This window comes from Anabrus simplex, chromosome 1 (assembly GCF_040414725.1).
Source record: "Anabrus simplex isolate iqAnaSimp1 chromosome 1, ASM4041472v1, whole genome shotgun sequence".
NCBI classification, from domain to species: Eukaryota; Metazoa; Arthropoda; class Insecta; order Orthoptera; family Tettigoniidae; genus Anabrus; species Anabrus simplex.
This window is the reverse complement of record NC_090265.1, coordinates 943,641,735-943,667,675: the sequence shown is the minus strand read 5'-3', so window position 1 is coordinate 943,667,675 and position 25,941 is coordinate 943,641,735. Positions and strand designations below refer to the sequence as shown.

At 40.5% G+C, this 25,941-nt stretch overlaps 1 protein-coding gene across 1 annotated transcript in view; it reads right to left on the bottom strand.

Moving 5' to 3' along the window:
• LOC136875028 (facilitated trehalose transporter Tret1-2 homolog) overlaps positions 1-25,205 on the bottom strand; it is a 385,514-nt gene extending 360,309 nt beyond the window's left edge. The window contains exon 1 of the mRNA XM_068228023.1: positions 25,130-25,205. The gene's annotated coding sequence lies outside the window, so the exon portion shown is untranslated. The remainder of the gene's footprint in view (positions 1-25,129) is intronic.
• Between the last annotated feature and the right edge of the window lie 736 nt (positions 25,206-25,941).

Below are 25,941 nucleotides of genomic sequence, written 5' to 3'. Positions count from 1 at the left end.
ACCACAGAGGCGGACACTTTTATATTTCGAAAAACGTAAATATATGTCAATCATTGTATGAAAATTGTATGTTTCCCCCGCCGACCTTGAGCTTCGCACGCCCAGCACCATCTCATTCGTGCGGAGCGATTACGTTCACTGTAAACACGGAGCGAAGTGCGCAAATGTTCTGGTAACAAATGGAACAGTAAACCCGTTGTTTATTCTGAACGCTCCTGAGCGGTTCTTGGAATCAATTGCCATTCAAGGCTTTTAAATCGTAGTGTTCCTGGGCTGGAGTTGAATTCCTAATGACTTCTGTGAATGAGTACGATTGTATTCCTCCGTCTGAATAACCCGAGCGAACAAGTCCGTAAATCAACTAACCTCGATATTCATGTTTCTTTGTTTATTTACCGTGATGATAGATAAACTGGGTATTTTATAAAAGTCAAACCTTTGGCGACCCCAACTAAACTAGGTGATCATTATTCAGGCGTCTGGCTCCATAGCTAAATGATTAGCGTGCTGGCCTTTGGTCACAGGGGTCCTAGGTTCGATTACCGGCAGGGTCGGGAATTTTAACCATAACTGATTAATTTTGCTGGCACGGGGGCTCGGTGTATGTGTCGTCTTCATCACCATTTCAACCTCACCACGACGCGCAGGTCACCTACGGGAGTCAAATCAAAAGACCTGCATCTGGCGAGCCGAACTTGTCCTCGGACACACCCGTCAGGCTTCCTCAGCTGGAGTTTACCTTCTGTAAGGTGGTTAGTTTATTTCCGCTCTTCTATAAGCCAACAGTACATGTTCAACATCCCAAGTAATTAATGGATGGACTGAGTGGCTCAGACAGTAGAGCACTGGCCTTCTGAGCCGTTATGGGTGTACTCGATCCCGGCTCAATTCGGTGGTATTCGAAAATGCCCAAATACGCCAGCCTCGAGTCGGTAGATTTCCGTCACAAACCATGAATAATTGATTTTTGGCCAGTTACAGTCTTCGTTTGCCAATAGGTTAAGAAGAAAAAATACCGAGCTCGATAGCTGCAGTTGCTTTAGTTCGGGCCCTGTGGATTGTTTTCCGTGGATTTCCATTTTCACACGAGTTAAATGCTAGAGATGTACCTTAATTAATGCCACGGTCGCTTCCTTCCCACTTCTAGACCTTTCCTGTCCCATCGTCGTCGTAAGACCTATCTGTGTCGGTGCGACGTAAAGCAACTTGTAAGGAGAAGAAAAAAATACCCCTTTCACTGTACAAATAATGATTCAACACAACACCTTAGAAAACTCAGTTTATTTTCATGTCTTGTCAAAGTGGCATGGCTCCCTTTCTCATTACACCCTTCAATTACTTCAATCCCTTTGGTAATATCGAGCCATGTAATGATATAAACCCTTCTTGCACTGAAATTAAGCATAGGAATCCGTGGGTTCTTTAACAAAAGGTATTTTGAGGGTTATCCATCCGATCCCATCTTGATCCCAAAGATTGTTACTCTAATTTAGATATGTTACTGATTACCCTTTCCTGTCTCCCTTTGTATTTTGAAGTCCAATGTCTCAGAAGTATTTACTTCCTAGACCACAAACTCCTGGCTTGCTACTGTTTATAACATGTTTCATGACCTCTTTAGCACTGAATAAAACGTCAATGATTGATGCCGTTTTAACAAGAAGCCCAATTTCTCCTCGTTGTGACGGTCCGATTGTTGCGCTGTTAACACCAAACGATGGTTTTGCTAACATATCATCCCAGTAATGCTTGTAATTGAAAACTGTGGCTGATGTTCTTTTAACAAATCACGATTCAAGTAAATAAATTAAATAAATAAATAAATAAATTTCTCACAAATTTCCACCAATGCTGTAGGCTGGATTCGAAAATGTAGCCAAGTGCGAACTCGGATGCAAGGTCAACCCCCTTGCTACCTGAGCTATAGAATTAGGCTTTACAGAATCGTGCTAGCTGCTGATACCCTCCCTTTCCCGATGTCGTTAGAGTTTCGCTCCATTTCTGATGCAGTGGGGAATGATTTGTGCATCAAGTCGGTTTGTTCCTCAGTGCTCCTATTACGTATTTTCTTCAACATGACTTGGCTTCTTTTCTTCAGTTGGAATCAGATACCAGCAGCACCTAAAGCATTCTGGAAAGTCCGATATGTTTCTTCTAATCGATGTTGTATAATGCCATCTATAACGAAGAATAGGTGATATTGGTAGAAGGAAATCGCTTAAGGTTATTCAATATTGAGGTTACTTCATTGCCGCAAAGTAATTATCTGTATATTATTGCTGATGATTCCTATGATCTCTAATCGCCTAAAAATTAGTTATAAGTGGTCTCTTCTCATTATTTGAGATAGGCAATCGTTACGTAGAGATTATCTAACAGTGGTGAAAAAAAAAAAAAGGATTATAGCGTTTCTTTGGTAAACCGACTAGGCCTAGAAAAGACAGATTTTGATATTTAGATGATCTCCTCTTTCTAACATATTACTTCTAGTTCATGGGATGAAAACATCGATTATCCGACTACCAAGTCTACGGACAGTCGAACTGTTTCAAGGACGGACGGTGCAAGAAGGGCTGGGAGGGCTACGCGCAGGGTTACGTGACCGAATGGTATCCGTGAAATTTCATTTCAGTTCTTTGTCCTAAATGGACGATAATAATTGCTTTTACGCAAATCAACAGTAAAGTTAGCGGTAAATTAATAAATTCCATTGTTACTAGAGGAATATAAATACGTAGGCCTATCTGCGGCGACTATTTCGCTGTAGGCACGACTCTGTTCTGGTGGTATTCCGCTTCATCATGCCGTCTTTATTTCCTTCTTGAGGTTCAGAGCTAGCACCGACGAATGGGAGGGCCTATTCAAAATTAGCGAGGACATTGAGCGTATTTTAGGAAAATTGCAAGGCCTAATACTACTAAATCATGTCTTTCACCAAAAATAAATATGGCCCCTGGACCAATAATAATATTACAAAAAATTGCAAGACCTAAAACGAAATCATGTTTTTAATCCTTGGCCAATTCATTAATTATGGGCAAAAGTCAACATATCGGAAAGGATTAATATTTAAATACTGTAAATAACAATCAAGAAAGGCAAAGAACTTCACTTGCGGAAAGACTTCTCAAACAAGAGGCAGTGACGTAGTAAATACCAATAGATACTCCTAATGTTGTTATTTGCTTTACGTCGCGCCAACACAGATAGGTCTTATGGTGACGATGGGGCAGGAAGGGGCTAGGTGTGGGAAGGAAGCGGCCGTGGCCTTAATCAAGGTACAGCCCCAGCATTTGCCTGGTGTGAAAATGGGAAACCACGGAAAACCATCTTCAGGGCTGCCGACAGTGGAGCTCGAACCCACGATCTCCCGAATACTGGATACTGGCCGCACTTAAGCTACTCTAGCTATCGAGCTCGGTATACTCCTAATGTATACGTCAATGTACGTATGTAAGTTATATGTTTCTATTTTAATAATGGTATTTTATTAATCCACCGCTAATTTGACTCTTGATTTACCCTAAAATAATTATTATCTCAAATTTAAGATAGAAATATTAATGAAATTCAATTGATACGATTAGTTCACATAAACTACTTGAAGATATTGCTATACTATTTAAAACATACATAGGCCTCCTCTTACCAATATACTGTACCTCAGTCGATGTATATACCTCCAATCATGTTATTTATTAGCCGGAATTGCGACCCCCCCAGTCTGATGGCGAGAAGCATCCATTGTCCAAGGGCCCTCTTGGCCTTCGTGGGGATAGCTTTACCTTTCACATTTGAGAAGTAGGCAACCTGGCAGCTACATCATTTTTCCAATGAGCGCTTGCAATCAAAGAAGCTCAGTGGTGATAATTTGGAACGAGCTCAGAGTGATTGTCCCTGAGAGTAAGGCCATTATCATTATAGAATGTTCTCTGAGTCATCCTTTCCGACACCTCTTATTAAAGACACCTGCGTGCCGTACACATCACACCACACCGTTCTGTGACACTGAATTAAATTTGCCTTTGGGTGGGGCGGGGTGTTGCACGGATGGAATAGTCTTACGTCAAGATCGAATTACTTACAAATCCTTATCAACTTAGGGCTAAGGCAATGTCTTACTTCTCCAACAACTAGAAAAATCTTCATATATATTTCTAAGATAGCATCGGCTCACAAACTGTGCCTCAGACGGTTGAGGCGCAGGCCTTCTGGCCACAACTTGGCAGGTTCGATCCTGGCTCAGTTCAGTGGTATTTCAAGGTGCTCAAATACGTCAGCCTTTGTCGGTAGATCTACTGGCACGTAAATAACTCCTGTGGGACTAAATCCCAGCACCTCGGCGTCTCGGAAAACCATAAAAGTAGTTAGTGGGAGATAAAAACAAATAACATTATTATTATTATTATTATTATTATTATTATTATTATTATTATTATTATCAAACTGTGATTGACCACAGGTGCCCTGTATTCTAATATGGAAGCCTAATTATTCAAAACGGTACATACTATTCTGTAGAACAGCATGAACCATAACGATATTGCGAATAGCGCAGATCAACATCAACAAAATGTGACCAAGGCATGATAGGTTTTTATGTGAGGAAGGCGATATTTAGTACTTTGAGTTTCAAGCGGAATTTGTTGAAAATGACCAAAGTGACTTTCCTTTCCTAAGTATATTTAGATGCCCACGCTAAACAACTCGCAGATTGGACCGGTAATTGTTGCTTTCACCACGTCGAAATCCCACTGTCACTGCCACCTCGCTGCACTAGCATCTTCGAATGGCTACCGGAGAGGCTCTGTCAGAACAGACAGTGCGAAATTGGCTGCACGATGTAAATCTGCTATCAAGGAAGCCTGTGCAAAAAGCCATTGGTAGCTTGTATGAGATGGGCAACAACTTATAGCCCATGGCATCAGGAACAATTTGAAGCGTGCGAGCTTTTCTGATGAGGTCAGCATAAGCTTGCACTCACACAAGAGGAGCATTTGAGTGGAGATGATTCTGTGCGAGATAGAACGGCCCTTCAACCTGGAGCGCCATCAGCAGTAAAATAGTTCCGTCTTGTCTTGGGGTGGGACCATGTTTGGTCGACATACAACTGTAAATCCTACCGAAGGCAACATGACTGGGCTGGTATACGGAGACAACACCCTTCACCCTGTACTATTGAGAGCAGTTGCGCACTATCCTAATCTTCTTGCTAACATTCACCAGCTTACTGAAGCTACTATCCAAGAGCGGGAGAATCTGCCCCAAAACGAGTTAGATTCTTAAGTGCTGCATATGCCCCGTCGAATTCAAATATTCCTCACATGTTGCTGTACACAATATTGACTGCAACACACCGAAATACTTTTTTCCCTTCAAAATTCCATGTTCTCAACATTGTGCTTTGTTGCGTTTCAGTTGCTTTTGCATAGCTGACTCCATGTTGTTTTTCCTTGTGTAAGGGGCAGTCAATTGAAAACCTTCGAAAAATGAGACCTGTAGCAGGGAATTTTGTATATCAAAATTAATCACTAGAACTGTTAAGACTGGGTGATGAGGTTGTCAGTCCTATTTTTGAAAAAAACTCATGGGGGGCTGTCGACGGAATCACATCTGTATCCAGTCACACACGTCTACGGTCACTGCAAATGTCCTTCTTCACCACGAAATGGGGCCACAGTCAATACAAAGCGCTATGAAGACACGTTACCAAAACTGAGGTGCGCCATAAAGTCAAACCAACCGTCTATGCTATTGAATGACATTATCCTCCTTCATAATAACGCCCACTCCGGCATTATCAACTTTGTGAGGAATATTCACAAATTCATTAATAACCACCCAATGCGATTTTCATACTTTTAGGGAGCTGAAAAAGACATTCGTGGATATCAGTCTGAATCGGATGTCGTCGTGTGTGACTGGTACAAATGTGATTAGATATTTATTTATTTATTTATTTATTTATTTATTTATTTATTTATTTATTTATTTATTTGTTTATTTATTTGTTTATTTATTTATTTATTTATTTATTTATTTATTTATTTATTTATTTATTTATTTTATTTATTTATTTTTGAGATTAAGGGGCGAAGTTAGGACTTGTAGCTCTCTTACATTTAACCACGTAAAATACGGGATAATACGCATATAAAAATATATGCTATTTTGTTACAAAATTAAAGACAACTAAGCTAAATAACAGATTTGGAGAAAATATAATGAAGAAAGAAAGCAAAAGTCAAGAAATAAAAGGAAATAAGAAATCCGGAGCATAAAACAAAAGGAAAAGTAAAAAAAAATCATAATGAAGTCTAAAAAAAGAAAGGCGTATGGCTTTTAGTGCCGGGAGTGTCCGAGGACGTGTTCGGCTCGCCAGGTGCATGTCTTTTGATTTGACGCCCGTAGGCGACCTGCATGCCGTGGTGGTGGTGGTGGTGGTGGTGGTGATGATGATGCTGATGATGATGATGATGATGATGAAATGATGATGAAGACGACACATACACCCAGCCCCCGTACCAGCAAAATTAACCAGTGATGGTTAAAATTCCCGACTCTACCGGGAATCGAACCCGGGACCCCTGTAACCAAAGGCCAGCACGCTAACCATTTAGCCATGGAGCCGGAAAATGAATATTAAGTAAAATACAAACTGATAACATATAAGCCAATGCATGAACAGAACACAATATATGATAAAGTAACGGAAAAAATAAGTAGGCCTATGGCAATAAACAGTGATACAGTGGTCTGCATGAGATAAAAGCTAAATATTATTAACATTTATACTATAGCAATAATAATAACGTAATATTAATTATAAGAAAGAACAATGGTCTTCATTTGTAGAGTTAGATACCATATATCACATACCACAATCACACAACCACATACCACATACAACAATCACACAACCTATCACACGAAATAGTCAGCGGTATTCTGCAGGTAATCTGTCTCATCAGCCAGTGAGAGAAGTATCTTAACAGTTCTGGTGATTACTTTTCTTTTTTATAAGTTGCTTCACGTCGCACTGACACAGATAAGTCTTATGGTGACGATGGAATAGGAAAGGTCTAGGAGTCGGAAGGAAGCGGCCGTGACCTTAATTAATGTACAGCCCCCGCACTTGCCTGGTGTGAAAATGGGAAATGACAGAAAACTATTTTCAGGGCTGCCTATAGTGGGGCTCGAACCCACTATCTTCCGAATGCAAGCTCACATGATTACTGTTGAGGTACGAAATGTTCTACTATACTTTTTGACAAGCGACCTGTCTTCAGTTTACTGCGTTTTACATATACCCTTCGTAATGTATAATATACCGGTACGTACGTACATGTAACAAAATAAAAAGCGCACTAAACTAGAACGTTTAAAACGTTTCTTGAGCACTGTTTTAAACAGATTAGTTACTGTTGACCGACTAAGCGTATTTATATGAACTGATTTTTAGTATTAAAAAGGACCTCATCCACACGTCGTAAATCTGACAAAACCGAAAAGAAAACCTTTGTGCTAGTAAACATCGCTGAAACTTCATATTGTATTGCTGAGTGACAGTTCAGAATGTTCCTCTGAGATAACATTGTAGTAATTGTGGAATATACTTTGGGAGTTTACATTACCCCATTTCGGTCGCCAAGTATCATTTTCTAGAAGTTTGCATGCCATATTCTTAGACGTTATTCTAGTAGTTTATCAACTCGATTGCTTAGTGTACCGAGCATAGCTATCAGCTTGCATTCGTCAAATAGTGGGTTCCAACCCCACTGTCGGCAGCCTTGAACATGGTTTTCCGTAGTTTGCCATTTTCACTCCAGGCAAATGCTGGGGCTGTACCTCAATTAAGGCCACGATCGCTTCCTTCCCATTCCTAACCCTTTCCTACCCCAAAGTCGTTTAAGAGCTATCTGAAAAAAGTTTAGTGTCTGTTAACTCCTTAGCCCGAAGGCAGGTTGGATCCTCAAAGAAATATCACAAAACTTATTTCAGTATTAGGTAAACCACAAAACTGATGGCGGTGAGGAATGAGATAGCTTGCCATTACATTTGTCACTGGGTCAGAAAGTGCTATTGCAGCACAACCAGGCCTGTAAGTAGCACCTTTCGTATCATCCAGAGAAACTAGTTGCAGTTGGAAGGCCATAGGCCATACATAACAGGTTCCATACTATCACATGTCTCAGCTATAGATGAGACTGAGATTTAATAAAAACTACATTTCTCTCTGTCCGGTGCCAAGGGACGGTTACAAAAGTACTTCATCCATAAAGAAAGAGCAACAGGCTAATATTGTTTAGTATGAGGAAGGAATGCATCCGACTCATTGGCTGAATGGTCAGCGTTGAAGTCTTCGGTTCAGAGGGTCCCAGGTTCGATTCCCAGCCGGGTCGGGGATTTTAATCGCTTCTGATTAATTCTTCTGGGCTTGGGAACTGGGTGTTTGTGCCAACACTTTCCTCTTCATATTCACACAACACACTACACTACCAGCCACCACAGAAATGCGCAATAGTGATTACATCCCTCCATATAGGGTTGGCGTCAGGAAGGGCATCCGGCTGTAAAACAGGGCCAAATCCACATGTGCTACACAGTTCGAACCCGCGATCCCACAGGTGTGGGAAACGCGGTAGAAAAAGGATACGAAAGAAGATGAGGAAGGAATACCAAGCCATACTCTTTGTCATTCATATATTCACGGACGCACACTTCTTGACCTTCCTCTAGACAAAAAGATGCATTGAAATAAGAATCCTATTTTGCCCGTTACTGCTAACATTCGCACACTTCTCAGTGTGCTTGAATGAAGTGTTTCCTGGGATATCCCGCCGACAACGCAGACTAGACGTATGTTTATCCACGTCGTTTAGGCTACCGGGCAAAGTAACAATAATAATAAATAATAATGTAATTTGCTTTACGTCCCACTAACTACCTTTACGGTTTTCGGAGACGCCGAGGTGCCGGAATTTAGTTCTGCAGGAGTTCTTTTACGTGCCAGTAAATCTACTGACACGAGGCTGACGTATCTGAGCACCTTGAAACACCACCGGAATAAGCCAGGATTGAACTTGCCACCTTGGGGCGGGCAAAGTAACTGCGAATGCTGAGCACAGATTTGAACTCAACATTTTGAACTCGATTTCAGTCCGGTGGTATCTGAAGGTGACCGAATATGTCAGCCTCGTGTCGAAATGGAATGGAATGGAATGGAATAGAATGGAATGTATGAAGCCCCAATCTAGCGGCGAGGATAGGCACCGTGCCGGCTGCCGAAGCCTGTCGCACTCCTCTAGGGCAGTGATTAATGACTGACAGAGGGAATGATAATAGAGAGTGGTGTTGAAATTAAAGAGAAAAACCTGCCCCGCCCCCGCTTTCTCTAGCACAAATTTCACATGGAGTGACCGGGATTTCGACCTCGGTACCCTGCGGTGAGAGGCCGGCGCGCTGCCGCCTGAGCCACGGAGACTTCTATAATAATAATAATAATAATAATAATAATAATAATAATAATAATAATAATAATAATAATAATAATAATAATAATAATCAATGGCAAGCTACCTTTCCCCTTACCTTCTTAAAACCTACTGACACGAGGCTAGCGTATCTGAGTCCACCTTCAATTTTGATTGAAGAAATTCGTAAAAAAAAAAAAGGATTTCGTGAAAAGAAACGTTGATAGACTCACGCCGTATTATCTAATGGTCTTTCAACAGGATAATTTAATCCCGTGTTCGGTAAACATAGAATGTATCGAGATGAGCTCTTTCAGTTCAATAGAATGTCTGTTTCTTCATTCGATGAACAACTTTACTATGTGGGTGTTAATGATAACAATGTTAAACGTGATACCGATGTGAGGACGAGTATTACTCCAGCAGACGATAGATACAGTACAATGCGGAAGCTGTTAAACAGCCTGTTACTTCTCTTGTAGATCGGTTCGCGTTCCTACTGCCAGCAATTTCAACGCCTCTGAAGGCATTTCCACCGCCTGTAGCTTTTAAAACACCAAGGAAGCCCGCCGTAAAAACGCTCGTGTAGACGAAAAGGAATGTTTCCATTCTTATAACTAGGCGATGTTTGAAGGCGCGGTTTTCTAGCGACCTAAACAGATCGTCCAGAATGCACCTTGGACATCCAACTAGCCATTGTCTAGAAACTCAAAGTACGTAATCTGTAAACATGAGAACCTGTTTCAGCCATGAGCGATGGTGGGACTCATTGACCTCTCTGATCATTGATAATAATAATAATAATAATAATAATAATAATAATAATAATAATAATAATAATAATGCCAACAAAGGACTATTTCAAGAACTGGAGAAAAAAGAGCGCAAAATTGTGAGAGGAATCCTGGGATCAAAGTACAGAAATGGAATCCATCAAAAGAGCTCCAACGAGAAAGTCTACAGTAAAATAGAGAAAATTACCGACACAATCTGAAAAAGACGGGCACGATTTTACGGTCATCTGAAAAGAATGGACGGAAGAAAGTTAACTAAAGAGATCTTTCACTTTTTGATTCAATCCCCCAAACCAAAATTTCCTGGTTTAGAAATACCAAGGAAGACCTGCAAATGCTACATATCTCAGCTGAAGACGCCCTTAACAGAGATCGCTTCCGCAAAAAAATATTGACGAAAGGGCTAAACCGAGACGAGCAACCGCAGAGCCCCTTGGACAAAGGAGCGTAAGCAGGACCACTCACAAACAATGAGGGAAATTTGGGCTCTGAAGATGGCAAAGTTCATTGTCAAATACAACAAGATTTAACGTGGTCCTTGATGGTCCCAGCGAATTATATACATATACTAGCTGATGTACCCGTGCTTCGCTACAGAATTCTAAAATTTATACAGAATTCTAGGTTAGGTAGTGTAAACGTTGTGAGCAAGATTGTATTAAGTTGCATAGCTCTTAAAGTTGCCCTAGAAGCACGACGGGCAAGTCACCAACGTCTTTTCTCGTATGAAGGCTGGATTAGGGAATTTTCATTGTAATGGTAGGCTAGCCTGCCTACCGTCAGTCACAATCAGGTTGGGGAGTTTTCATTATAATGGCAGACACTCACTCTCCGCCTGCCTGTATAGATTATCAGAAAGACTCTCTTAGTGGTTTTCCCAACTGAAATGAACATGGGTCATTACAATGACGTCAGTAGGAATGGCGCGATTAAAAACAATGCCTTCATATGAAATACTCGATCAAATGAAAAACCACACATTTTCTCACTTTTAACGAACAGTAGGCCTACTATGCTGCCGAACTAACAGTCCAAAGCTACAGAGCTGGAATGACCAAGACGCAGACATCCGTGAACAATCTTCGTCCTTTTTTCGGCGGGGGGGTTCAAATAGTGGATAGTCCCAGGGAAAAAGCTATGCCCGTTTACTTACCTGTTTCCTGGGAGTACCCGATGAGTCGGAATATCTCAATTCACTACACTCGCGGGGGAAAGAACTATCTGACGTGGAGGCAATTTTTCCTCCAAGCCAGAGAAGACACCACATCTTCGCTGTTAATTTGGAATAAAATTAATGTAGATTTAATAAAAGTGAAGAGGAAGGAGCTTTTCCTCAGAAACGGCTCTTTTCAGGGTTGAATTTTAGAGTTATTTAGTGAATTGTGGTACTATAATTTGGAATAGGCCTAAACTGTAATTCCAGACCAGTTCATACTACTACTACTAACTGAGCCTCTGACTTAAGCGCGCACACTGCTCATTCAAAACAGCGCGTCAGAGTAGGTATCGAATAGCTGGCATACTATGATGAACCAGTGTGTTACGTACCAGCAGTATCAGAAAATGTATGAACCAGAGGATTGGCATGCTAAAGAAGAAAGTTATCTAACTCCTCAGCTATTTCCCGCCAATATTCAGTTAGGCTGTTGTACTCGGTACGCAGCAGTAATCCCATCTATCGGAGTTGAGCGGCAGCATAAGAGACAAAGAACATTACAACAAACAACGATCAGTGTAATGTTATTGTTGATCTATGTTACGCGCTTTCGATATTGTAGGCCTTTACATTATTGTCTTCCGGTTCTGAAATACCACTCTTATCATATTCGGTACGGTAAAACTGAATAAAACATAAATGATCGGAAATTATAATCTCTATAACTTTTGTTATGTAGTACTTTTCCATAGGACCAAGAACATAGGTATTTAAAAGTTAAATTTTAGGTGCCTTCCCCTAAACTACCATTTCACCTAGGTGAATAACATTGTCTATAGCTTAAACTGTAGTTTCTTATTCCCCGACTCTATATACCGATTTTCATTAAATTCTGTTTGTCCATTTTGTCGGGGCTCGGCGTTGATATGGACTTAGCAACAAAAATCCAAATTCATGAATATCTGTGTTATCATAGCCGGTACGGTAAAAATGCATAAGACGTAAATAATCAGAAATTTAATTCTATATAACGTTAGTTATGCAATATTTATCGATATGACCACTAATAATATAAATATTTGAGAATTGAATTTTAGGCCTTTCCCTAAACTACCATTTCACTCAGCGTGAATAAAATAATTTATAGCCTAGATTGTAGCGGTTCACCCCCCGACTCTACATACCGATTTTTATTAAATTCTCCTCAGCCGTTTTCTCGTGATGCGTGTACAAACATACAGACAGATAGATAGACAGAAATTACGGAAAAGTAAAAAACTGCATTTCCTTGTTACTGTGGACATGATCGATACAAAAATACCATTCTTTTCAAATTCTGAGCAATGTACAGACAAAACTTTTATTTTATATATATAGATAATGTATGCATCAGAATCCTTAACTTTAGGATGTCATTCTAAAATTGCAGATATTGGAAAACAAAAACGTAAAATTCTTAGAAAAAAGTCGACCTCATACAAGAAAATGGAATTTGAATTAAAAGGGGAACTGCAGACCTCTATAGTTCCACAAATGGTTTCATCAGTACTGTACAGAGGAGACGTTTGATATTTTTTGGACACATTTTTACGATGGATAATAATAGACTCCCAAAAATGTTATTCAATGTAACAAATTCCCAAAACAGGAGAATAAGTTGGCTGGAGGAAAGAAGAGGAGACCTGAATGAATTGAACATCGTGAAAGAGATAATGGAAAATCGCCAAGTCTTCAGGACCTCAGTAAATAAATACAAATTTGTGTTCAAAACTAGCAGCAGGACTGGTGTATGGCGGTCGGAAGAACGAAAGAGACAACACCGTGAGTTCAGGAAGAGATTTTGGAAGAATAGGAAGGCGAAAGTCATGAAGCCAATGGAGAAGTTCCAACTTGCTCTATGAATGGGCCTAACGAATAATAATAATAATAATAATAATAATAATAATAATAATAATAATAATAATAATAATAATAATAATAATCGTTTGGCTTCGGATACGGAGTTACAGGCCCTCTAAGGTGGTGCCATCTAGGTAACTTGCCTACTAAATTCGATATTCCGATTGAGCTGCTATCGAGCAGCGAAAGTGGAAATCTACAGAACGGTTGCTATGGATGGATGAGTTCATTTGTTCAGATGACACTTCGTAAGTGCGACTTCCTAAACGTTCGACATGCCAACAACAATTACATGAAGTGCCAACATTTTAAAAATCAATAACCTCAGCCCGAATCGAACCCGTGAAATTAATATCATGAGTCGGACATTCTACAACTGATACATGGAGGTAGGTACCTAATATTTAAGTATAGAGGAGCAGTCGCAGCCTTCTAACAATCTATATTTCTTCGTTTAGAATCTGGATCTGGAGTTCTTTGGCCTCTTTCACTGGACCTTGACGCTGACATCAGTTCATGTCAGGTTATCATGAAAATTGTTACGTCATCTGGTGTCTGATAAATCAAGGGCGACTTCTCATTAACACTAGCATGAAGGTAGAGAATGGACTGTATACTAAGCTAATTAATGAAGGTGAGACTTCTTTCATTTCGTTATGTACTGAATTTCATCCAAGGTTATCGGTCCGTTGCAAATGGGAGAATAATACACGAACATAGGGAAAGCATTTAAAATTAGAAAAATGGATTAACGTCTGGTGAGTTATATTCAAAAAGAGTTGAGCTGGAAATACAATATTCTAATAGTCAACATTACTAAATAGTAAAGTATTTATTTACTTATTTATTTATTTATGTATGTATTTATTTATTTATTTATTTATTATTTATTTATTTATTTATTTATTTATTTATTTATTTATTTATTTATTTATTTATTTATTTATTTATTCGGGAAACCAAAACACCGATAAGCTGAATTACACAGTTCCGCAATGAAAAATATATTTACAATGGAGTAGCACAATGCAAACACAAAATAATAAATGAGAGGGCAATGAAGGAAACTCATCTAATGACAAAAGTTGCGGAAGAAAATTAAAAAAATAACAGAATAACTGCTGGGACACAACATCAACAATAAAACATATAACCAAAATAAAAAAAACGAGGGAAATTAAATATTGAAAGTAAAACTAAGAAAATAACTTATAGGTATGCATAGTAAGATACAAACAGATATGACATGTAAGTAACGGTACAGTACAGTAAAAAATAAATATTACATTGTGTACAATAGAGGGGACAGCAATGAGAAGAGAAAAAACGAAATATGAAGGAAATGAGCTAGGCGAAGAATCGATTAAAGGAGACATACGAAGAAAAACCGTACAAGTTCCCGTCAGAAGATAAAGTGTCAAGGAGGGTTGGAATGCGGATAAATAAAGTTCTTTGAACAAATGAACGGCGAGAATACGGAATATGAAGGGGTGGATTTATCCTGGTGTTGCAATTTGGAACATGTAGGGAAAAGGATGCAGGTTCAGGAGAATGAAATAAACTGTTAACAGTGTTATATAGGAATATAGGGCAGCTACTTTCTTGCGAGTAAATATCGGGCGAAGGAGTAACTTATCCAGTATCCGATTGCTGCTCACGTTTCGACATACTCTGGCTGTAACATTGGCACAGAAAAATGACTGCATGCGGTCAATGTGATTGATATTAGTGGGTGAAGAGGCAGATCAAAATGGGAGACGCGAATTCAATACTTGGTAGGATGCAAGATGCATGGTAGGCTCTGAGGCATACTAGGGAAATGAGATAGTTTCCCGTTGCTTTCCTAACCGAGATAGAATTTATTACTTATCAGTTTGCCAAGCCCAGTGAAATGCTCGCGCCAACCGACCCTACGAGGGAAATGTTCACGCTATTCATTACAGGGACTGGCTGCATAAGTAATGGCATATTAGCGTCGCTCATACCTCAGCCACTTTCATATCATCAAAGCCAAGGATGAAACTGAGACAGATCAACGAAAGTAACGTGGCAATACTTCCACTTACTTACGCCAGTCTCCCAAATTTACCTTTTCCTATCCGGGCTCCCCATGTCTTCTCTTGTGACTCCGACAGTTTTAGTTTTGCGAGGCCTAGGGAGTCTTGCATTCTCACACTCTTCGTGGTCCTTCCCTTTCTACCGGGCGAGTTGGTCGTGCGGTTAGAGGCGCGCAGCTGTCAGCTTGCATCCGGGAGATAATGAATTCGAATCCCACTGTCAGCAGGTCTGAAGAAGGTTTTCCGTGGTTTCCGATTTTCACACCAAGCACATGCTGAGGCTGTACCTTAATTTAGGCCACGGCCGCTTCCTTCCAACTTCTAGGCCTTTTCTATCCCATCGTCGCCATAAGACCTATCTGTGTCGGTGCGACGTAAAGCCACTAGCCTTCCCTTTCTCTTGCGATAACATTTTTTGAAGGATCGGTATTATTTCTCTTTTCTCTCTAATTAGTGATTGAAGAGGATGGTGCTCTAGTTTTATTTCCTTAAAATCAATAACTATCACCATTAATTTTTGGGAAGCTCCCAATTCAATCTCTTCTATTATAACTCCCTTACTCAACTATTGTTTTTTCTGTCTTCCACGATATTAGGTCTGCGAGGTTTAGGCAACCTATCATTTTCACATCTTTCAAGGTTCTTCATTTTCTTTTGGCGAAAATTAAAAAAAAAAACTGGCAGGAGTTCTGGTATGTGGTTGAAATGATACATGCAGCTTACCTCCATTAAACGTGTGCCTGAAAAGAGCTGCACCACTTCAGGATGTCCGACTCGTTGGCCGAATGGTCAGCGTACTGGCCTTCGGTTCAGAGGGTCCCGGGTTCGATTCCCGGCCGGGTTGGGGATTTTAACCTTAACCTTAATTGGTTAATTCCAATGGTCCGGGGGCTGGGTGTTTGTGCTGTCCCCAACATCCCTGCAACTCACACACCACACATAACACTATCCTCCACCACAATAACACGCAGTTACCTACAAATGGCAGATGCCGCCCACCCTCATTGGAGGGTCTGCCTTACAAGGGCTACACTCGGCTAGAAATAGCCACACGAAATTATTATACTTCAGGATGAAGACACGAGTTTACTTTATTTGTTCTTTTGGCGAAACCTTCAAAGTGTCGAAATTATTCCTTCGTTTCCTATGGTTAGTGTTGAGAGGGAATGATTATCACGTTATATTTCCCCTAAATACAATAATCACCATAGTCACTATTACTTTTCTTTGTCCTGTCTGTCTTTCTTTCTTTCTTTCTTTCTTTCTTTCTTTCAGTTATTCGGCCGCGGAATATCCCTAGAATCTTTCTACTTGGGAGCATGCGTTGGCAGTCCCGGGGTTTCATACAGTAACTGAATGTTACATTATTTTGTCTTACTTGTGCCATTATCCGTTTATTTTCACAATTCCCATGGCTTTCCCGTTTAGTTTTGCTCAGATTCCTTTTCCCCTTCTAGTTATAGTTAAAGGAAAGTGATTATCAAATTGTACAGTACACATTGTACAAATTGTAATGGATAATTGTAATCACCACTACTTTCGGTACCTCGCTTGTGATACACATAGTCTTATTATTCTTCTGGCTTTTTCCCAATTATTTGCAGCCGGCACTACATGTGAATTTGGTCCGTTTCTACGGTCGGATGCCTTTCATGGTGGTTGGTAGAGTATGAGGCGTTGTGTAATAAGACGAACACAAATACCCAGTTCCTGAACCCGAGGAATTAACCAGATGTCACAAAATACGCAGTTTCGACTGGGAATCAACCCAGGACCCTGCTAACCAAAGGCAGCTACGCTGGCCATTGAGCCAAGAAGCCCGACAATAAACCACAACTACAGCAGTAATCGATTGTTAATATTGCGTTTGCCTGATATAACAAGTTCCGAAAGATTAGGAAATGTTCTCGCTGAGGTGATTAAATAAGCGGTAGAAAGCCACGGTATAAAATTTCTCTCAGAGACAAGGCCTTGTGGTCTGTATAGACCGCACATGTTAGTTATGTCATTGGTTTGTTGATATGCATCGTGAATTGTTCACTGCATGTAAACATGAACCTTGTCCTGTGTACGCACCTGTACGATCATCTTGGGCTTTTGTTGTAGGTAGTAACTGACAATTCAACTCCCTGGATAGTTATTCCAGCTCCTAATACATCACATGCGAATGTGCCACTAGTGCAGGCGTACTGTCCAAACCGACATGCCCAGCTATAATGAATCTGCGTTGCTGCAGTCCCCTGTGTGCGCGTGTGACCGACACAACACGAACCTTTTTTTTACCCTAAGGGGAGCCTAGTAGTGACAGGATGCAATGCAGTCGAGATAAGCAAGTTGCACACTTTTCTATACCAAATTTGATTCAGATTCAAGACTTGTGTGCTAGAGAAACATCCTCACCAATTGAATATGTTCCTTCCTTCCTTCCTTCCTTCTTTCTTTCTTTCTTTCTTTCTTTCTTAATCTGTTTAACCATCCAAGTTTGGATTTTCACTCGGACTCAGAGAGGTATCCCACCTATACCGCCTCAAGGATAGTGTCCTGGAGCGTGGGGATACAACTGGGAAGGAGGACCAGCTCCTCGCCCAGGTGGTCTCACCTGTTATGCTGAACAGGGGCCTTGTGTGTGTGTGGAGGGGGATGGGAAGATTTGAAGAGAGAGACAAGAAAGAGGGAAGGAAGCGGCCGTGGCCTTAAGTTAGGTAACACCTCGGCATTTCCCTGGAGGAGAAGTGGCGAAACCACGGAAAACTATTTCGAGAATGGTTGAGGTGGGAATCGAACACCCCTTTACTCAGTTGACCTCCCTAGGCTGAGTGGACGCTTTACCTTCTTCTCCTTCTAAGCCTTTCATAACCGGTAAGGAGATAATAATAATAATAATAACAATAATAATAATAATAATAATAATAATAATAATAATAATAATAATAATAATAGCGTGTGATCTCTGGGGAGGCCTGGTGCAGGTTTTTCGAGCTGAAGCAGTATAGTGAAAATGGAGCCCTACCTATGACGAACTGTAATGCTGAAGACGGCACAGACACCATCCCCCGAGCCATAGGAGTTAACTAATGAAAGTTAAAATCCCCGACCCGACCGGGAATCGAATCCAGGGCTACTTGGGCCAAAGGCCAGCATGCTAACTATTAGGCATCGAGCCGGAAGCAATGGAGATGACTGCTTTTCTTGATTGGTTTTACGTCCCGCTAAATGCGGAGGCATGGAAATGGTGGAAGGTTTGTACCGCAGGAGTTCTTTTACGTGGCGGTATATCTACCGATACGAGCCTGGCTTATTTGAGCTCTTTCAAACAGTAGCGGACTTAACTGGGATCAAATACGCCAGCATTTTATCACGTGGGTCATTCATCCTGCCTTGTACAAGGCAGATTACGAGGTTTTAATGTGCAAGCATTATTATTTCTATTTCATTTTTGCTACTTGTTTAACATCGCATTAAACACATCGAAGGTTTTCAGCGACGGAAGGATGGTAAAGGGAAGGTAGCGGCCGTGGCCGTAATTAAGGTAGAGCATTTGGCTGGTGTTGAAATGGGAAACCACAGAAAACCATCTTCGGGGCTGCCGACGGTGTGATTCGAATCCACTGTCTCCCGAATGTAAGCTCACAACCGCACGCGCCTAACCGCACGATCAAGGCGCTCGCTCATTATGACTAAAATTCTAATGGTCTTCCTAATATAAAATAGATATAATTATTTAATTTACCGAAGCGCCGTAAGGTACCCTATAATAGAAGTCACGCATTCTCTGATGCACATTTCTCGATTTCCCTTTCTATCGTTATATTGTAATTTACATGTCTCCAAGTGAAAGGGAATACTAATATGCCACAGGAAAAGCGAGTTGACGAAATTTTACTCTATTAGCTTTAGTGTACACAGGCGAACGGTTGTGTATATGTACGTCTATAATTAGAACAATATGAAACAATTTGCATGACAACCATGCGCTATATTAGGAAGATGGCCTTTAGCACTTTACTTTTTCGGAATAATTTAGACAAGTGGTTCTTAAACTGTGGTACGCCTGAGACTTCTAATGTGGAACGCGATCAGCCTCCAGGGAAAAAATGAAGTAAAATTGAAATATGGAAGTAAATACGAGGAAAGTTAAATATGTATATGTACGTGGAGCCATGCTTTGCTTGAAAACTGGACTAGGACACATCAGAAAACTGCGTCACGCCATGCAGACACACACATCCCATCGAAATGTTGATTGTTCGCAATGTCTGAATTCCAGAATTAAGATCGAAAATTGTTCATCCTTATTTATTAATTTGATATTGAGGCTGAAATCTAGCGTTTTGTGAAACATTCATACACGCAGGGTATCCTATGTTACTTTGTTATAATTTAGTATACTTGATATAGACACAAGCACTTAATTTCCTTGTGATGTGTTGATGTGTTATAAAAATGTATTTAATTTCACAACCTCGTCTTATTTACGACGTGTATTTAAAAGAACGATTTATAATGAATTAAAAATTCATCAATAATTAGCCAGGTACTCATATTTTTAAAACCTATCATTTTGGGATTTTTTGTAGGGGTTCACTGAACTTCATTGAAGGGTACCTTCCCATAATATTTCGAGAACCTCTGATTTATACTGCAATCCATCTCGCCGGAAACCTATCAGAGTTAGTGCGATGTTAAAACAATTCATCCCACCCTCTCAGAACTGCACATCCACTCCCTTCCCTGTCGTCAATGGCAACTAAAAATTGTCTCAGTTAGGGAGCATGAGTTGGATTTTGAGCCTCTGGGTGAGCCTGGGTTTTCTATTTGCGTGTGCCAGGCTCCTCACCTCTGTTTTTCCTATCAGACCTACCTTGGTTAACACATGCTCTGTTCCAACCTCGATGGTATTAGGTTTTCTAGGTCTTAATACTATTTTCTTTCGTCGATATCTTGTTTTTTATATATTACAGCGAGTTTCTCTCATTGGTTGGCCGGCAGGTGCGCCCAGTTTATCTGCCTCCCGTTGACTCACCACTCCCCGCTCTGCGGCATAGCAACAAGCACAACACTTCGCTCACTTTATTCGTGCATGACATGCAACAGCAATCACAATGAACAAAATAAGCATTAAGAAAATTAGTAATTAAGAATTAAGAAAATAAGATTGTACGTAATTGCTTCAATTTTAACATTTTTGTATCCCGCCACGATGAGCTCTTCGAAACCGCGGCTTCTTGTACAAGTCGTCTTAGAGATTTTTTAGGCATGTGCTATAATTTTTCTGCGATTTCATTTACTTTTTTCTCGTTAAGCACACGTTTTTTTTAACACTTCTTATCGAGTAAAGAACCAGTTCCTCTCAATTTGTTTACGAGTTTCCTCACGGTCTCTCTGTGTGGAGGGCGTACACCTGGAAATTGTGTTACAAATTGCCAACGACTTCCCTGCAAGACTCCGTTTTCACATACAGTAGTTTTCGTACATAAATAACCTTTTCTCTGCCGTGTACATATGTGGAGGCATTACGAGAATTATACCCCGAAGTAACACGTAACAACTCGAAAACAGCTGGAGCGACAGATGAACACTTAATACACGTTGACCTGCACTGTGCAACGGGAAGTGATAAGTCAACGGGAGGTAGATAAGCTGGGCGCGCCTGCCGGCCAACCCATGGGAGAAACTCGCTCTATTAGAGTTAAGAGGAATATGTTTTCCATTTGTAAATCCCTTAAGAAATAATCACCACAATCACCACGATTCCTGATTGCACAGATATAGTAACATCATAGATATCCCTTTTTGCATTAAGTTCCGTATTCTCCAACGCGAGTAAAAGCTTGGTTTAAAGTTGAAAAAAACCGAGATAACAGGTATACCTGTACTCACCAACAACAATATGTCGGATACCGGGCATTAGCTAGGTTTAAAATTTTACCGGAGAAAGTTTGGCCAGTATAACAGAAAATCTTAGAAAAGCCTTTCAAGATGGCAACCTGTAGGCGGCTGGAATATATAACTAAAAGAAAATCAGATCAGCGATGAATATAACCAGATTATGCAATAAAACGTCCTAGGGGGATGTAAAGAAAGCGCTACATACTTTGAAGACTACGATGACACTGATTTTGAAACATATTTGATCTAAAGCTTCGACATTGTCAATGTTATCCATGATCGAACATAACCTGGAATCCCCAACGCAAAGTTGGGCCTAAGATGAGTTCTCAATTATATCTTGTACGGTACACGACTGGATGACTTTTTAATGAATTAAGGAATTCTGCCTTATTTCTGAGTGAAATATGCTATGTGTAGGCTATAAGTTGTTTTCTTTTTTCCAATGATGTTAATGCTTTCTGTCACCCAATTCAATAACTATCCTCGTGGAGAGTCATAATAAGTTTCCTTCTTCGTTTCTGACCAATAGCGGACATAATTTATGATCAATTATTTGCAAACCCCGAATGAAATTGAAACTTGTTTACATTTCGATAGTGGCGGCAGCACGTAGTCATTTGTTTTATGTGCGTCATTTCGAAATATTTAAGGTTGAAATTCAGATTGAAACGAAAACATAGTTTTCGTAAATCGAGATAATAAATCCTGTGGTGAATACAGAAGTGAGCATTGTCCGAAGTAATGACATTATCCGAGTTTTGGAAATCCAGGATAACAGAAAAAGTAACTGACGATGGTGAATGCGGGCCTAAGTATTAAAGATTGCTCAAGGTCCCTTGGATCATGGTGAAACACGAGTATTTCGAAGCTGAATATTAGATCAAGTCTATCATTCTTTCATTCCGTCAACAAAATTAAATCAAACAAAAGTAACCTGTGACGAGTTGTTTCAAGGATATGCGATAGAATGCTCCCTCTCTCCCACCCCCTTTGTTTGGTTGAACTCGCTACTTTGTACTGTTTCCCTTTTTAAGGCTCCTTTGTTCTTTTTTCCTACTGTGTCTTCACAATAGGCGTATGTGTCTATCTAAAACACCTACCGCAAATCACACATCACCTCCCTTAAAACCCTTCTGTGTGTGTGGAAGAAAATACATCCCTGACATCCCCAGTCTGTCGTAACAGGTGACTAAAGGGGCAACCCCGACGGACCCACATCTTGGGAGCGCGGGATGGTAAACACAAGGCTTATAGCTGAGCCAGATATTCCTTCCACTTACTTCAGCCAAGTTCCCTCTATCATCTTTCCTATTTGACTTCCTTTAGTGACTGCTTGTTCTATTCCGTATGAAACGGAGGGTGAATGGTGGAACGGCATTATGAGGCACAACTTTCATCTAAGTGAAACAGTACGCTTCACAACCTTCACTATTTCAGAACAGTTGTGCGAGGTTTGTCCAAAACAGCTGCTTGCATTAATATTGGCCGTTGTATCTTGCTTTCCGACTTTATAAGCACGATACTTCAGCTATCTTCAAGAGTCCATGTCTTCCGTAAGTACCCTTCTTAAATGCCGATTAGGCTGAATATGACAGTTCCACTGACTCAAGGTGTCCCTAGTCGCTTAAGTGCGGCCAATATCCAGTAATCGGGAGATCGGCAGTCCTGAAGATGGTTTTCCGTGGTTTCCCATTTTTACACCAGGCAAATGCCGGGGCTGTACCTTAATTAAGGCCACAGCCACTTCCTTCCACTTCCTAGGCCTTTCCTATCCCATCGTCGCCATAAGACATATCTGTGTCGGTGCGACGTAAAGCAAATAGCAAGGTGTCCCTTTCGACGACAGTTACGAAACTAATATATACACCATCCCTGAGAGTACCGTAAACTTGGTAAATTCATGTCCACGTACGTAAGAGCAAGCTAGTATTATTATTATTATTATTATTATTATTATTATTATTATTAATTTTATTAAACGAAACCAAAATCTGAGTGAGGTGGCTATGCGGTTCGAGGCGTGTTACTGTTGGCGTAGATCAGGGATGTAGTAGGTTCGAACCCGACTCTCAACAGCCCTCAAGATGGGTTTCCGTGATTTATCATTTGCACACCAGGCAAATGCTGGTGCTGCACCTTAATTGAGAGCACGGTCGCTTCTTTCCCAGTCCTAGCTCTGTTCTATCTCATCGTCACCGTCGGTTTATTGAAATGCCATAAACATTGGTGTGGAAAACTTGAATCCTCAATTAACTGACCGAACTTGAAGTGATAGGAAAGAATATTGAAATGCACACATGAATGTAACTGTTGATATCGTAATCATAGTCGCGGGGTCTCCTTTTTTAATATAATCTGTATCACAGGGTTATGCCATTTTATTTCTAAAATCACACATGCATTGGCTGGGATTCGAGCAGCAGTCACCTTGGTTAGAATACGGAGAAAATCCCACTCCACTGTCAGGCCGCTAAAGAATATTCCTACGTATGAGTATAATGACAAATTTGTTGAAAGCTAGTGAATAGTTTTGTGGTTACTAATTAGAGTGTAAGAAATTGGATAACATTCAGTCTTCAGATGGTACAAAGTAAAGTCAACTCCATACAGGTAATGAAGGCCCTTGGAGGTGTGGAAGGTAAAGGTTTCCACCATAAGTAACCTCCACATTTAGTGCGGTAGAGTGGTTAGCTATATGACCGGCCGCCTTCGTCCCGAGGATTTAACCTGGCACTCATTTCTGGTGTAGGATGAGTGAACGTCAGGGCCATGTGCACCTCCGGAAGTGGAAATCTTTCTTAAATTTGTTGACTTCCTGACTGGGAATCGAACCCACATCCTTCCGGGTGAACTGAGGACGCCTTTACCTCCTCGGCCAGGCAGCCTCTGTGTTAATATCGAAGACTGTTCCTTTGGTTCAGTCTTACTCTTCAGACCCCAACAGTACTAATGTTGCGAGACCTTCATGGTCCTCCCCTTCCTTCTGCTTTCTGCTTTTCCTGTGACTGGAATTACGGGGAGATGGTGGCCCACATGTACACCTCTTAAAAAAGTAATAAGCACCACCACCATTCGTAAATTATACTTCTAAATGTACTGGATTTGATAGATGAGATAGCGAAAATTTATTATAGCTGGAGAGGAGGAGGGTGGAAATGACCTCCTCTTCACCAACTCGTTCCATCCTTTCATTTACAATTTAGTCCGATGGTTAGTACCCCTTATTGACTGCTTTCTAAGTGTATTTGTCACATCACATGTAAACATGTTTATATAGCGTAGGGAATAGAAAATGACGATCGGTTGGTATTACTGATGAAATCATATAGGAGGAAGTACTAATAAAAAGATTAAAGCATCGAAAATTGTAACTGTTTCCGGTATTATTTTTCGTACGAACATTGATATACGACAGAAAGTAAATTTTATCGATAACAGAGATGATTGATAATTCATTTTTAGAATATTCTCTAAACCGCCACTCTACCCTGCACGAATTAGGCTAAATAATTTCCAATAAATTACAGTTCCTGTTTTCTTCAACATATATAATATTATTGAGTTTCATAAAATATATAATTAGCCTTTTTATCCTCAAGTATGTCACACAAGTAACGAGAAAAGCAAAGACGAAAATACGATTGAAAATCTTCTTGATTTTTGTTTGGAACAGTTTACAGTCGAACCGAATTTTTATGTACAACACTGTTAATACTGTGAAATTACTTACAAGGATGATAAAATAGTGTACAGGGCTCAATCAGTCCACGTTGCTGGGTAAATGTTACCAAAACCTTCAGAAGAAAACGAGCCACCTGCTTGACATTCTTACTTTAGGACTGTACTGTATTGCCTTACCTGTGCTAAATGGTCTGCACGTTTTGCCGCAAGAGGCACGTGGGGACACTGGAGCAGAGAAAGTGGCTGGTCGTACCGCCCGCTTACACTTGCACTCAACTGTGTCTGGGACATCTACCTCTGGCATACACTACTGTAACAACACCCCCACCACAGCCATTCCCACTCCACTCCTCCCCACAAAGAAAGTCATCTTTCTTCGAAACCGTCTGCACAAAGGACAGTCTGGGATTTCAAGCTTTTGATTCTTGAAAATATTTACAATTCCATGGCTTGTCGTCGACTTGATACATTTTACAGTGAACTGACTCGGAGCACACCACCAAACAGCATAATGTAGACACAGCTTTGTATTTCACTCTAGTCACTTTAAATATATTTTTCTTGACTTTGAATTTCACGTCGTACTAACACGATGGAGCTGGTCTGTTATATCTTCAATCCAGAGGTCGGATGGATTCTCTGATAGCATCACCAAATATTATACGATTATAGGGAGACCATGTTGATGGGTACTGGCAATGAGGTAGTTCGCCATTGCTCTCCTCGCTGGGTCAGAAAGTGCAATTACAGCACGACTGGCCCTATGAGTAGCACCTTTCAAAACATCCAAACGCACTGGTGCTCTGAGTGACATTACTTAACACTATCCTTACCTCAGCGTTCTATCCCTGTAGAGCGGGCTGTAGATTACATCCACGGTAAGGGGCGACTGAGGGGGAATCCCCATGGGCTCTCAACTTGGCAGCATGTGTTGGTAACAACAGGTCCTCTAGCTGCGTCTGATATTGCTTCCTCTTACTTATGTCAGG